This window comes from Tachypleus tridentatus, chromosome 8, assembly GCF_004210375.1.
Source record: "Tachypleus tridentatus isolate NWPU-2018 chromosome 8, ASM421037v1, whole genome shotgun sequence".
Lineage (NCBI taxonomy): Eukaryota > Metazoa > Arthropoda > Merostomata > Xiphosura > Limulidae > Tachypleus > Tachypleus tridentatus.
Genome location: NC_134832.1, coordinates 132,942,696 through 132,957,885, shown reverse-complemented (window position 1 = coordinate 132,957,885; position 15,190 = coordinate 132,942,696). Strand labels below are relative to the sequence as shown.

General features: G+C 32.9%; 5 non-coding genes across 5 annotated transcripts; all 5 read right to left on the bottom strand.

Annotated features, from left to right (window-relative positions):
- Nucleotides 1-2,214: 2,214 nt before the first annotated feature.
- On the bottom strand, nucleotides 2,215-2,285 carry TRNAG-GCC (transfer RNA glycine (anticodon GCC)). The gene has a single exon. It is a non-coding gene; the product is annotated as a tRNA-Gly (tRNA).
- Nucleotides 2,286-5,395: 3,110 nt separating this feature from the next.
- TRNAG-GCC (transfer RNA glycine (anticodon GCC)) lies at nucleotides 5,396-5,466 on the bottom strand. Its single transcript has one exon. It is a non-coding gene; the product is annotated as a tRNA-Gly (tRNA).
- A 3,112-nt stretch (nucleotides 5,467-8,578) lies between these two features.
- On the bottom strand, nucleotides 8,579-8,649 carry TRNAG-GCC (transfer RNA glycine (anticodon GCC)). The gene has a single exon. It is a non-coding gene; the product is annotated as a tRNA-Gly (tRNA).
- A 3,110-nt stretch (nucleotides 8,650-11,759) lies between these two features.
- Nucleotides 11,760-11,829, bottom strand: TRNAG-GCC (transfer RNA glycine (anticodon GCC)). Its single transcript has one exon. It is a non-coding gene; the product is annotated as a tRNA-Gly (tRNA).
- Nucleotides 11,830-14,940: 3,111 nt separating this feature from the next.
- On the bottom strand, nucleotides 14,941-15,011 carry TRNAG-GCC (transfer RNA glycine (anticodon GCC)). The gene has a single exon. It is a non-coding gene; the product is annotated as a tRNA-Gly (tRNA).
- Between the last annotated feature and the right edge of the window lie 179 nt (nucleotides 15,012-15,190).

The following is a 15,190-nucleotide window of genomic DNA, read 5'->3' as shown; positions in this document are numbered from 1 at the left end:
TATTCCGATTCGCATTTAGTGTTTTTAACGCTATTAGGTGAATTTTATCTAAATTAAAGTTATTTACACTCTTTCTTAGGATTACAATTCTTTACTTTCGACAGAAGTTCTCTTGCTTTTAAAGTGTCACAAGAACTTATAACGAATTAGAAACGTTATTTTTTTAACTTGAAAATAAAAAAGCAACCATAAATCACAATTACAAACTCTTCTATACAAAGTTTGCGACTTAACATATCAATAAATAATAGGAAAATCAATTTACAAAACAACTCAATTTGTTTGTGTCAAGTGCTATCGTAAAAAGATTGCGAGGCTAATAACCCAGCTAATAACTTTTGTTATTTTAATTAAAAAAAGCTTAAAACATAGAACGCCAAATTCCTCTTCAATGTAAATAAAATATATTTCTCATAATTGAAGGAAATGTTTACACAAAACTCCTTTTCAACTACACCAGTTAAGAGTTCTTATAGATTTCTCTTCTACTCTATACAACCGATCAAAAAATGAAAAAACGAAAAGAATTTCACACTCTTGCATTATTTTCAACGAATAGTGGGATTGACCGTCACATTATACACCCCCACGGCTGGGAGGGCGAGCATGTTTAGCGCGACCGGGATGCGAACCCGAATATACGAAAAGAAAACCATAAACTGAAACTCACCACAATCTCAACCGTAACTTCCCGATCGAAGATGCTTCACCGTAGTATACTTCTTCTCGGCCATCTTTCACGCCTAACCACGATTAAACACCTTACATAATGAAGAAATATTCATCTCGTTACTTCATCAAAAGTGTATTTTTTATAAGTTATTTCAACTGTTTTTCTTTAATCGTGTTCGCCTATACATGGATTAATACTGACAAAAGCAAAAGCGTTTGTTCTAAATATTCTATAACGCATCGAAAACGTATTTTCAAACACATCTTTTTTAAATGTTTCAGAAAAAAAACGTTTCAAGTGCGGACAGCATCTCAAATCTTTTAAACTTCTTTCTCTTCGTTGTTGTCTTCATCTGAATGTTAGTGTTTGTATGACGAGAAATTTCTTTAACCTACACATATTTGGGTTCAAGAGAAATTCGTCGTTTCCCTTAGACCTATCGACTCTCAACGTATTGTGTGAGTTGTGCAATACTTATTACTGTTCTCAACGTAGAACACGAAAATTTATAAATTACTCTAAGAAGGAAAGTAACGAGAAAGCAACAGCAATCGCCGTTAAGAGAATTAACATCCGTTTTATTTCCTCCAGTCACTTGGGTTGACAATATTCGACAAAGTTACAACTCTATTGTTTCTGATCTCAGATGGCCTTGCATTACCACCTGGTGATAACGCTCGACACGTAACTCGAAGGATCGAATTCCCATCTCAATAAACGTTATAATATTTCAATCAATCCCACTAGTCTTGCACCGCTGAATTAGGAACCGCTAGCACGGATAGTTCTCGTGTAGTTTTAGGAAAATTAAAACGAAACAAACAAAAGAAAACAGGCATTTGAAGACAATGAGGTTAATATTATCGACAGATAAGACAACACGAGCCTTGTCAAAAAGTTCCTAATATTCCAATTCGTGTATTATATTCCAATTCTTTATCCTGCTTAAATTGGTGAATTAATTTAGCAAGTAACTTTGAAGCGTATATTTCGAACACTTAAACATGTAGAGATTAAATTGGTCAAAAGAATTTATCTTTACGTACTCAACACAATGTTCGTATCACTTTAATGAGGGTATACTCGTTCTTACCTTTTAATGTTTCACATGTAGAATTGTAAGATCAAAATAAATGTAATTATAGAGAAAATACTCTTAATATATTGAATGATTTAGAAAGGAAATAATTTATATTAAGAGGAAAATGTTCTAATTATAATGTGTACGTACTCTTCTTTCAATAAAGTTTCACTAAGCATGCCCGAAAACTCAAAGGACGGTCGAGTAATAAGAAAACCAGCTCAACATGATCATATGTCGTATACCCCCCAACAGGCTACCGTCATCTTCAACTTGCATCAACGTTTTTCTTTTAACATGCACAGCTGAATGACTGCGCACTTGCGACGCTAGAAATTTGGGTGCGTGGCATATTTCGGTGCTTCCTCTGAATCAAAGAACTTTCTCTGTTTATTGAAGATATTTCGAAAAGGATTGACGAAACACTCATATCCGTTTAACATTAATTTCACAATAAAATTGCATCGGCCGGGAATCGAACCCGGGCCACCCGCGTGGCAGGCGAGTATTCTACCACTGAACCACCGATGCTTGTTTAAGTGTTTTTATGCTACCTGTTATAATATCTTCAAGGAAATACTGGTCAATGAACTTTTACACGGTCACTTGCTTCCCCTGTAAGATGATCTTCCAGCAAACAAGTACTTCTCCAAAACCATCACTGCAATATTCTGCTAAGAGTTCCTCCTATTTAGTAATGTAAATTATTTGCTTTTCTGATAATCTCACGGTTTTACTAAGAAGAATTATGTAATTACATTAAGTAGCACCGAAATAAATGCTAATCTCTTATCCCAGAAGAAGGCGATATTTAAATCACGTTTCTTTGAAATTTTGCAAATTTCTCGTCTAATACATTTTCATTCTATTTCAATCTACCTAAATAAATACCCATCGGAATTATTATACATAAATGCTTCGTTATCGTTATCTATTTGCAAATCATTCATGCGCCGTGGTTTACAAAGTGAAACAATGTTTGCATTTAACCACCAAAGTGAGAATATTTGAAAAACAAACAAACAAACAACAAATGTTTATTCCTAGCCCTTCGAGGACGAATTAGACGGTGTGTTTCTCTTTATACAGCACTTTAAATGCCTTTTTTCGATTGAAAGCTACTTTTCAAGACATTTGAATCCATTAGAATCAGTCATTTCCTTAACCTCACCACACAAATTGCAAAACGATATAAATATATGTGTAAAATTATTGATAGAGAGACAAAACCCGGAAAAGAAAAGCATAACAAGTGAATCAATAATATAAACTTTTCCTTACCGAAATATGTGATTAAACAAAATAAAAGAGGTAAATTATTTTTCGAATATATTTGAAAAATCCCAGCTTTAAAAATAACAATAGTGAGTTAACTGAAGCACATTATCTATTGTTTATTTCTTAAATTTCTCGTGAAAACCTTAAGAAAAGAAAAGGACATTTCTACTCATTCATTAGAAAATTATCAATCGCCAAGTAGAACGTCAACGGTATTCCAGTTGATGTAATAGAAACGAATATTCCGATTCGCATTTAGTGTTTTTAACGCTATTAGGTGAATTTTATCTAAATTAAAGTTATTTACACTCTTTCTTAGGATTACAATTCTTTACTTTCGACAGAAGTTCTCTTGCTTTTAAAGTGTCACAAGAACTTATAACGAATTAGAAACGTTATTTTTTTAACTTGAAAATAAAAAGCAACCATAAATCACAATTACAAACTCTTCTATACAAAGTTTGCGACTTAACATATCAATAAATAATAGGAAAATCAATTTACAAAACAACTCAATTTGTTTGTGTCAAGTGCTATCGTAAAAAGATTGCGAGGCTAATAACCCAGCTAATAACTTTTGTTATTTTAATTAAAAAAGCTTAAAACATAGAACGCCAAATTCCTCTTCAATGTAAATAAAATATATTTCTCATAATTGAAGGAAATGTTAACACAAAACTCCTTTTCAACTACACCAGTTAAGAGTTCTTATAGATTTCTCTTCTACTCTATACAACCGATCAAAAAATGAAAAAAAGGAATTTCACACTCTTGCATTATTTTCGTTATACGAAAAGAAAACCATAAACTGAAACTCACCACAATCTCAACCGTAACTTCCCGATCGAAGATGCTTCACCGTAGTATACTTCTTCTCGGCCATTTTTCACGCCTAACCACGATTAAACACCTTACATAATGAATAAATATTCATCTCGTTACTTCATCAAAAGTGTATTTTTATAAGTTATTTCAACTGTTTTTCTTTAATCGTGTTCGCCTATACATGGATTAATACTGACAAAAGCAAAAGCGTTTGTTCTAAATATTCCATAACGCATCGAAAACGTATTTTCAATCACATCTTTTTTAAATGTTTCAGAAAAAAACGTTTCCAGTGCGGACAGCATCTCAAATCTTTTAAACTTCTTTCTCTTCGTTGTTGTCTTCATCTGAATGTTAGTGTTTGTATGACGAGAAATTTCTTTAACCTTCACATATTTGGGTTCAAGAGAAATTCGTCGTTTTCCTTAGACCTATCGACTCTCAACGTATTGTGTGAGTTGTGCAATACTTATTACTGTTCTCAACGTAGAACACGAAAATTTATAAATTACTCTAAGAAGGAAAGTAACGAGAAAGCAACAGCAATCGCCGTTAAGAGAATTAACATCCGTTTTATTTCCTCCAGTCACTTGGGTTGACAATATTCGACAAAGTTACAATTCTATTGTTTCTGATCTCAGATGGCCTTGCATTACCACCTGGTGATAACGCTCGACACGTAACTCGAAGGATCGAATTCCCATCTCAATAAACGTTATAATATTTCAATCAATCCCACTAGTCTTGCACCGCTGAATTAGGAACCGCTAGCACGGATAGTTCTCGTGTAGTTTTAGGGAAAATTAAAAACGAAACAAACAAAAGAAAACAGGCATTTGAAGACAATGAGGTTAATATTATCGACAGATAAGACAACACGAGCCTTGTCAAAAAAGTTCCTAATATTCCAATTCGTGTATTATATTCCAATTCTTTATCCTGCTTAAATTGGTGAATTAATTTAGCAAGTAACTTTGAAGCGTATATTTCGAACACTTAAACATGTAGAGATTAAATTGGTCAAAAGAATTTATCTTTACGTACTCAACACAATGTTCGTATCACTTTAATGAGGGTATACTCGTTCTTACCTTTTAATGTTTCACATGTAGAATTGTAAGATCAAAATAAATGTAATTATAGAGAAAATACTCTTAATATATTGAATGATTTAGAAAGGAAATAATTTATATTAAGAGGAAAATGTTCTAATTATAATGTGTACGTACTCTTCTTTCAATAAAGTTTCACTAAGCATGCCCGAAAACTCAAAGGACGGTCGAGTAATAAGAAAACCAGCTCAACATGATCATATGTCGTATACCCCCAACAGGCTACCGTCATCTTCAACTTGCATCAACGTTTTTCTTTTAACATGCACAGCTGAATGACTGCGCACTTGCGACGCTAGAAATTTGGGTGCGTGGCATATTTCGGTGCTTCCTCTGAATCAAAGAACTTTCTCTGTTTATTGAAGATATTTCGAAAAGGATTGACGAAACACTCATATCCGTTTAACATTAATTTCACAATAAAATTGCATCGGCCGGGAATCGAACCCGGGCCACCCGCGTGGCAGGCGAGTATTCTACCACTGAACCACCGATGCTTGTTTAAGTGTTTTTATGCTACCTGTTATAATATCTTCAAGGAAATACTGGTCAATGAACTTTTACACGGTCACTTGCTTCCCCTGTAAGATGATCTTCCAGCAAACAAGTACTTCTCCAAAACCATCACTGCAATATTCTGCTAAGAGTTCCTCCTATTTAGTAATGTAAATTATTTGCTTTTCTGATAATCTCACGGTTTTACTAAGAAGAATTATGTAATTACATTAAGTAGCACCGAAATAAATGCTAATCTCTTATCCCAGAAGAAGGCGATATTTAAATCACGTTTCTTTGAAATTTTGCAAATTTCTCGTCTAATACATTTTCATTCTATTTCAATCTACCTAAATAAATACCCATCGGAATTATTATACATAAATGCTTCGTTATCGTTATCTATTTGCAAATCATTCATGCGCCGTGGTTTACAAAGTGAAACAATGTTTGCATTTAACCACCAAAGTGAGAATATTTGAAAAAACAAACAAACAAACAACAAATGTTTATTCCTAGCCCTTCGAGGACGAATTAGACGGTGTGTTTCTCTTTATACAGCACTTTAAATGCCTTTTTTCGATTGAAAGCTACTTTTCAAGACATTTGAATCCATTAGAATCAGTCATTTCCTTAACCTCACCACACAAATTGCAAAACGATATAAATATATGTGTAAAATTATTGATAGAGAGACAAAACCCGGAAAAGAAAAGCATAACAAGTGAATCAATAATATAAACTTTTCCTTACCGAAATATGTGATTAAACAAAATAAAAGAGGTAAATTATTTTTCGAATATATTTGAAAAATCCCAGCTTTAAAAATAACAATAGTGAGTTAACTGAAGCACATTATCTATTGTTTATTTCTTAAATTTCTCGTGAAAACCTTAAGAAAAGAAAAGGACATTTCTACTCATTCATTAGAAAATTATCAATCGCCAAGTAGAACGTCAACGGTATTCCAGTTGATGTAATAGAAACGAATATTCCGATTCGCATTTAGTGTTTTTTAACGCTATTAGGTGAATTTTATCTAAATTAAAGTTATTTACACTCTTTCTTAGGATTACAATTCTTTACTTTCGACAGAAGTTCTCTTGCTTTTAAAGTGTCACAAGAACTTATAACGAATTAGAAACGTTATTTTTTTAACTTGAAAATAAAAAGCAACCATAAATCACAATTACAAACTCTTCTATACAAAGTTTGCGACTTAACATATCAATAAATAATAGGAAAATCAATTTACAAAACAACTCAATTTGTTTGTGTCAAGTGCTATCGTAAAAAGATAGCGAGGCTAATAACCCAGCTAATAACTTTTGTTATTTTAATTAAAAAAAGCTTAAAACATAGAACGCCAAATTCCTCTTCAATGTAAATAAAATATATTTCTCATAATTGAAGGAAATGTTAACACAAAACTCCTTTTCAACTACACCAGTTAAGAGTTCTTATAGATTTCTCTTCTACTCTATACAACCGATCAAAAAATGAAAAAAAGGAATTTCACACTCTTGCATTATTTTCGTTATACGAAAAGAAAACCATAAACTGAAACTCACCACAATCTCAACCGTAACTTCCCGATCGAAGATGCTTCACCGTAGTATACTTCTTCTCGGCCATCTTTCACGCCTAACCACGATTAAACACCTTACATAATGAAGAAATATTCATCTCGTTCCTTCATCAAAAGTGTATTTTTTATAAGTTATTTCAACTGTTTTTCTTTAATCGTGTTCGCCTATACATGGATTAATACTGACAAAAGCAAAAGCGTTTGTTCTAAATATTCTATAACGCATCGAAAACGTATTTTCAAACACATCTTTTTTAAATGTTTCAGAAAAAAACGTTTCAAGTGCGGACAGCATCTCAAATCTTTTAAACTTCTTTCTCTTCGTTGTTGTCTTCATCTGAATGTTAGTGTTTGTATGACGAGAAATTTCTTTAACCTTCACATATTTGGGTTCAAGAGAAATTCGTCGTTTTCCTTAGACCTATCGACTCTCAACGTATTGTGTGAGTTGTGCAATACTTATTACTGTTCTCAACGTAGAACACGAAAATTTATAAATTACTCTAAGAAGGAAAGTAACGAGAAAGCAACAGCAATCGCCGTTAAGAGAATTAACATCCGTTTCATTTCCTCCAGTCACTTGGGTTGACAATATTCGACAAAGTTACAACTCTATTGTTTCTGATCTCAGATGGCCTTGCATTACCACCTGGTGATAACGCTCGACACGTAACTCGAAGGATCGAATTCCCATCTCAATAAACGTTATAATATTTCAATCAATCCCACTAGTCTTGCACCGCTGAATTAGGAACCGCTAGCACGGATAGTTCTCGTGTAGTTTTAGGAAAATTAAAAACGAAACAAACAAAAGAAAACAGGCATTTGAAGACAATGAGGTTAATATTATCGACAGATAAGACAACACGAGCCTTGTCAAAAAGTTCCTAATATTCCAATTCGTGTATTATATTCCAATTCTTTATCCTGCTTAAATTGGTGAATTAATTTAGCAAGTAACTTTGAAGCGTATATTTCGAACACTTAAACATGTAGAGATTAAATTGGTCAAAAGAATTTATCTTTACGTACTCAACACAATGTTCGTATCACTTTAATGAGGGTATACTCGTTCTTACCTTTTAATGTTTCACATGTAGAATTGTAAGATCAAAATAAATGTAATTATAGAGAAAATACTCTTAATATATTGAATGATTTAGAAAGGAAATAATTTATATTAAGAGGAAAATGTTCTAATTATAATGTGTACGTACTCTTCTTTCAATAAAGTTTCACTAAGCATGCCCGAAAACTCAAAGGACGGTCGAGTAATAAGAAAACCAGCTCAACATGATCATATGTCGTATACCCCCAACAGGCTACCGTCATCTTCAACTTGCATCAACGTTTTTCTTTTAACATGCACAGCTGAATGACTGCGCACTTGCGACGCTAGAAATTTGGGTGCGTGGCATATTTCGGTGCTTCCTCTGAATCAAAGAACTTTCTCTGTTTATTGAAGATATTTCGAAAAGGATTGACGAAACACTCATATCCGTTTAACATTAATTTCACAATAAAATTGCATCGGCCGGGAATCGAACCCGGGCCACCCGCGTGGCAGGCGAGTATTCTACCACTGAACCACCGATGCTTGTTTAAGTGTTTTTATGCTACCTGTTATAATATCTTCAAGGAAATACTGGTCAATGAACTTTTACACGGTCACTTGCTTCCCTGTAAGATGATCTTCCAGCAAACAAGTACTTCTCCAAAACCATCACTGCAATATTCTGCTAAGAGTTCCTCCTATTTAGTAATGTAAATTATTTGCTTTTCTGATAATCTCACGGTTTTACTAAGAAGAATTATGTAATTACATTAAGTAGCACCGAAATAAATGCTAATCTCTTATCCCAGAAGAAGGCGATATTTAAATCACGTTTCTTTGAAATTTTGCAAATTTCTCGTCTAATACATTTTCATTCTATTTCAATCTACCTAAATAAATACCCATCGGAATTATTATACATAAATGCTTCGTTATCGTTATCTATTTGCAAATCATTCATGCGCCGTGGTTTACAAAGTGAAACAATGTTTGCATTTAACCACCAAAGTGAGAATATTTGAAAAAAAAACAAACAAACAACAAATGTTTATTCCTAGCCCTTCGAGGACGAATTAGACGGTGTGTTTCTCTTTATACAGCACTTTAAATGCCTTTTTTTCGATTGAAAGCTACTTTTCAAGACATTTGAATCCATTAGAATCAGTCATTTCCTTAACCTCACCACACAAATTGCAAAACGATATAAATATATGTGTAAAATTATTGATAGAGAGACAAAACCTGGAAAAGAAAAGCATAACATGTGAATCAATAATATAAACTTTTCCTTACCGAAATATGTGATTAAACAAAATAAAAGAGGTAAATTATTTTTCGAATATATTTGAAAAATCCCAGCTTTAAAAATAACAATAGTGAGTTAACTGAAGCACATTATCTATTGTTTATTTCTTAAATTTCTCGTGAAAACCTTAAGAAAAGAAAAGGACATTTCTACTCATTCATTAGAAAATTATCAATCGCCAAGTAGAACGTCAACGGTATTCCAGTTGATGTAATAGAAACGAATATTCCGATTCGCATTTAGTGTTTTTAACGCTATTAGGTGAATTTTATCTAAATTAAAGTTATTTACACTCTTTCTTAGGATTACAATTCTTTACTTTCGACAGAAGTTCTCTTGCTTTTAAAGTGTCACAAGAACTTATAACGAATTAGAAACGTTATTTTTTTAACTTGAAAATAAAAAGCAACCATAAATCACAATTACAAACTCTTCTATACAAAGTTTGCGACTTAACATATCAATAAATAATAGGAAAATCAATTTACAAAACAACTCAATTTGTTTGTGTCAAGTGCTATCGTAAAAAGATTGCGAGGCTAATAACCCAGCTAATAACTTTTGTTATTTTAATTAAAAAAAGCTTAAAACATAGAACGCCAAATTCCTCTTCAATGTAAATAAAATATATTTCTCATAATTGAAGGAAATGTTTACACAAAACTCCTTTTCAACTACACCAGTTAAGAGTTCTTATAGATTTCTCTTCTACTCTATACAACCGATCAAAAATGAGTCAAAAAAGGAATTTCACACTCTTGCATTATTTTCGTTATACGAAAAGAAAACCATAAACTGAAACTCACCACAATCTCAACCGTAACTTCCCGATCGAAGATGCTTCACCGTAGTATACTTCTTCTCGGCCATCTTTCACGCCTAACCACGATTAAACACCTTACATAATGAAGAAATATTCATCTCGTTACTTCATCAAAAGTGTATTTTTTATAAGTTATTTCAACTGTTTTTCTTTAATCGTGTTCGCCTATACATGGATTAATACTGACAAAAGCAAAAGCGTTTGTTCTAAATATTCTATAACGCATCGAAAACGTATTTTCAATCACATCTTTTTTAAATGTTTCAGAAAAAAACGTTTCCAGTGTGGACAGCATCTCAAATCTTTTAAACTTCTTTCTCTTCGTTGTTGTCTTCATCTGAATGTTAGTGTTTGTATGACGAGAAATTTCTTTAACCTTCACATATTTGGGTTCAAGAGAAATTCGTCGTTTTCCTTAGACCTATCGACTCTCAACGTATTGTGTGAGTTGTGCAATACTTATTACTGTTCTCAACGTAGAACACGAAAATTTATAAATTACTCTAAGAAGGAAAGTAACGAGAAAGCAACAGCAATCGCCGTTAAGAGAATTAACATCCGTTTTATTTCCTCCAGTCACTTGGGTTGACAATATTCGACAAAGTTACAACTCTATTGTTTCTGATCTCAGATGGCCTTGCATTACCACCTGGTGATAACGCTCGACACGTAACTCGAAGGATCGAATTCCCATCTCAATAAACGTTATAATATTTCAATCAATCCCACTAGTCTTGCACCGCTGAATTAGGAACCGCTAGCACGGATAGTTCTCGTGTAGTTTTAGGAAAATTAAAACGAAACAAACAAAAGAAAACAGGCATTTGAAGACAATGAGGTTAATATTATCGACAGATAAGACAACACGAGCCTTGTCAAAAAGTTCCTAATATTCCAATTCGTGTATTATATTCCAATTCTTTATCCTGCTTAAATTGGTGAATTAATTTAGCAAGTAACTTTGAAGCGTATATTTCGAACACTTAAACATGTAGAGATTAAATTGGTCAAAAGAATTTATCTTTACGTACTCAACACAATGTTCGTATCACTTTAATGAGGGTATACTCGTTCTTACCTTTTAATGTTTCACATGTAGAATTGTAAGATCAAAATAAATGTAATTATAGAGAAAATACTCTTAATATATTGAATGATTTAGAAAGGAAATAATTTATATTAAGAGGAAAATGTTCTAATTATAATGTGTACGTACTCTTCTTTCAATAAAGTTTCACTAAGCATGCCCGAAAACTCAAAGGACGGTCGAGTAATAAGAAAACCAGCTCAACATGATCATATGTCGTATACCCCCAACAGGCTACCGTCATCTTCAACTTGCATCAACGTTTTTCTTTTAACATGCACAGCTGAATGACTGCGCACTTGCGACGCTAGAAATTTGGGTGCGTGGCATATTTCGGTGCTTCCTCTGAATCAAAGAACTTTCTCTGTTTATTGAAGATATTTCGAAAGGATTGACGAAACACTCATATCCGTTTAACATTAATTTCACAATAAAATTGCATCGGCCGGGAATCGAACCCGGCCACCCGCGTGGCAGGCGAGTATTCTACCACTGAACCACCGATGCTTGTTTAAGTGTTTTTATGCTACCTGTTATAATATCTTCAAGGAAATACTGGTCAATGAACTTTTACACGGTCACTTGCTTCCCCTGTAAGATGATCTTCCAGCAAACAAGTACTTCTCCAAAACCATCACTGCAATATTCTGCTAAGAGTTCCTCCTATTTAGTAATGTAAATTATTTGCTTTTCTGATAATCTCACGGTTTTACTAAGAAGAATTATGTAATTACATTAAGTAGCACCGAAATAAATGCTAATCTCTTATCCCAGAAGAAGGCGATATTTAAATCACGTTTCTTTGAAATTTTGCAAATTTCTCGTCTAATACATTTTCATTCTATTTCAATCTACCTAAATAAATACCCATCGGAATTATTATACATAAATGCTTCGTTATCGTTATCTATTTGCAAATCATTCATGCGCCGTGGTTTACAAAGTGAAACAATGTTTGCATTTAACCAGCAAAGTGAGAATATTTGAAAAAAAAACAAACAAACAACAAATGTTTATTCCTAGCCCTTCGAGGACGAATTAGACGGTGTGTTTCTCTTTATACAGCACTTTAAATGCCTTTTTTCGATTGAAAGCTACTTTTCAAGACATTTGAATCCATTAGAATCAGTCATTTCCTTAACCTCACCACACAAATTGCAAAACGATATAAATATATGTGTAAAATTATTGATAGAGAGACAAAACCTGGAAAAGAAAAGCATAACATGTGAATCAATAATATAAACTTTTCCTTACCGAAATATGTGATTAAACAAAATAAAAGAGGTAAATTATTTTTCGAATATATTTGAAAAATCCCAGCTTTAAAAATAACAATAGTGAGTTAACTGAAGCACATTATCTATTGTTTATTTCTTAAATTTCTCGTGAAAACCTTAAGAAAAGAAAAGGACATTTCTACTCATTCATTAGAAAATTATCAATCGCCAAGTAGAACGTCAACGGTATTCCAGTTGATGTAATAGAAACGAATATTCCGATTCGCATTTAGTGTTTTTTAACGCTATTAGGTGAATTTTATCTAAATTAAAGTTATTTACACTCTTTCTTAGGATTACAATTCTTTACTTTCGACAGAAGTTCTCTTGCTTTTAAAGTGTCACAAGAACTTATAACGAATTAGAAACGTTATTTTTTAACTTGAAAATAAAAAAGCAACCATAAATCACAATTACAAACTCTTCTATACAAAGTTTGCGACTTAACATATCAATAAATAATAGGAAAATCAATTTACAAAACAACTCAATTTGTTTGTGTCAAGTGCTATCGTAAAAGATTGCGAGGCTAATAACCCAGCTAATAACTTTTGTTATTTTAATTAAAAAAGCTTAAAACATAGAACGCCAAATTCCTCTTCAATGTAAATAAAATATATTTCTCATAATTGAAGGAAATGTTAACACAAAACTCCTTTTCAACTACACCAGTTAAGAGTTCTTATAGATTTCTCTTCTACTCTATACAACCGATCAAAAAATGAAAAAAAGGAATTTCACACTCTTGCATTATTTTCGTTATACGAAAAGAAAACCATAAACTGAAACTCACCACAATCTCAACCGTAACTTCCCGATCGAAGATGCTTCACCGTAGTATACTTCTTCTCGGCCATTTTTCACGCCTAACCACGATTAAACACCTTACATAATGAAGAAATATTCATCTCGTTACTTCATCAAAAGTGTATTTTTTATAAGTTATTTCAACTGTTTTTCTTTAATCGTGTTCGCCTATACATGGATTAATACTGACAAAAGCAAAAGCGTTTGTTCTAAATATTCTATAACGCATCGAAAACGTATTTTCAAACACATCTTTTTTAAATGTTTCAGAAAAAAACGTTTCCAGTGCGGACAGCATCTCAAATCTTTTAAACTTCTTTCTCTTCGTTGTTGTCTTCATCTGAATGTTAGTGTTTGTATGACGAGAAATTTCTTTAACCTTCACATATTTGGGTTCAAGAGAAATTCGTCGTTTTCCTTAGACCTATCGACTCTCAACGTATTGTGTGAGTTGTGCAATACTTATTACTGTTCTCAACGTAGAACACGAAAATTTATAAATTACTCTAAGAAGGAAAGTAACGAGAAAGCAACAGCAATCGCCGTTAAGAGAATTAACATCCGTTTTATTTCCTCCAGTCACTTGGGTTGACAATATTCGACAAAGTTACAACTCTATTGTTTCTGATCTCAGATGGCCTTGCATTACCACCTGGTGATAACGCTCGACACGTAACTCGAAGGATCGAATTCCCATCTCAATAAACGTTATAATATTTCAATCAATCCCACTAGTCTTGCACCGCTGAATTAGGAACCGCTAGCACGGATAGTTCTCGTGTAGTTTTAGGGAAAATTAAAACAGAAACAAACAAAAGAAAACAGGCATTTGAAGACAATGAGGTTAATATTATCGACAGATAAGACAACACGAGCCTTGTCAAAAAGTTCCTAATATTCCAATTCGTGTATTATATTCCAATTCTTTATCCTGCTTAAATTGGTGAATTAATTTAGCAAGTAACTTTGAAGCGTATATTTCGAACACTTAAACATGTAGAGATTAAATTGGTCAAAAGAATTTATCTTTACGTACTCAACACAATGTTCGTATCACTTTAATGAGGGTATACTCGTTCTTACCTTTAATGTTTCACATGTAGAATTGTAAGATCAAAATAAATGTAATTATAGAGAAAATACTCTTAATATATTGAATGATTTAGAAAGGAAATAATTTATATTAAGAGGAAAATGTTCTAATTATAATGTGTACGTACTCTTCTTTCAATAAAGTTTCACTAAGCATGCCCGAAAACTCAAAGGACGGTCGAGTAATAAGAAAACCAGCTCAACATGATCATATGTCGTATACCCCCCAACAGGCTACCGTCATCTTCAACTTGCATCAACGTTTTTTCTTTTAACATGCACAGCTGAATGACTGCGCACTTGCGACGCTAGAAATTTGGGTGCGTGGCATATTTCGGTGCTTCCTCTGAATCAAAGAACTTTCTCTGTTTATTGAAGATATTTCGAAAAGGATTGACGAAACACTCATATCCGTTTAACATTAATTTCACAATAAAATTGCATCGGCCGGGAATCGAACCCGAGCCACCCGCGTGGCAGGCGAGTATTCTACCACTGAACCACCGATGCTTGTTTAAGTGTTTTTATGCTACCTGTTATAATATCTTCAAGGAAATACTGGTCAATGAACTTTTACACGGTCACTTGCTTCCCCTGTAAGATGATCTTCCAGCAAACAAGTACTTCTCCAAAACCATCACTGCAATATTCTGCTAAGAGTTCCTCCTATTTAGTAATGTAAATTATTT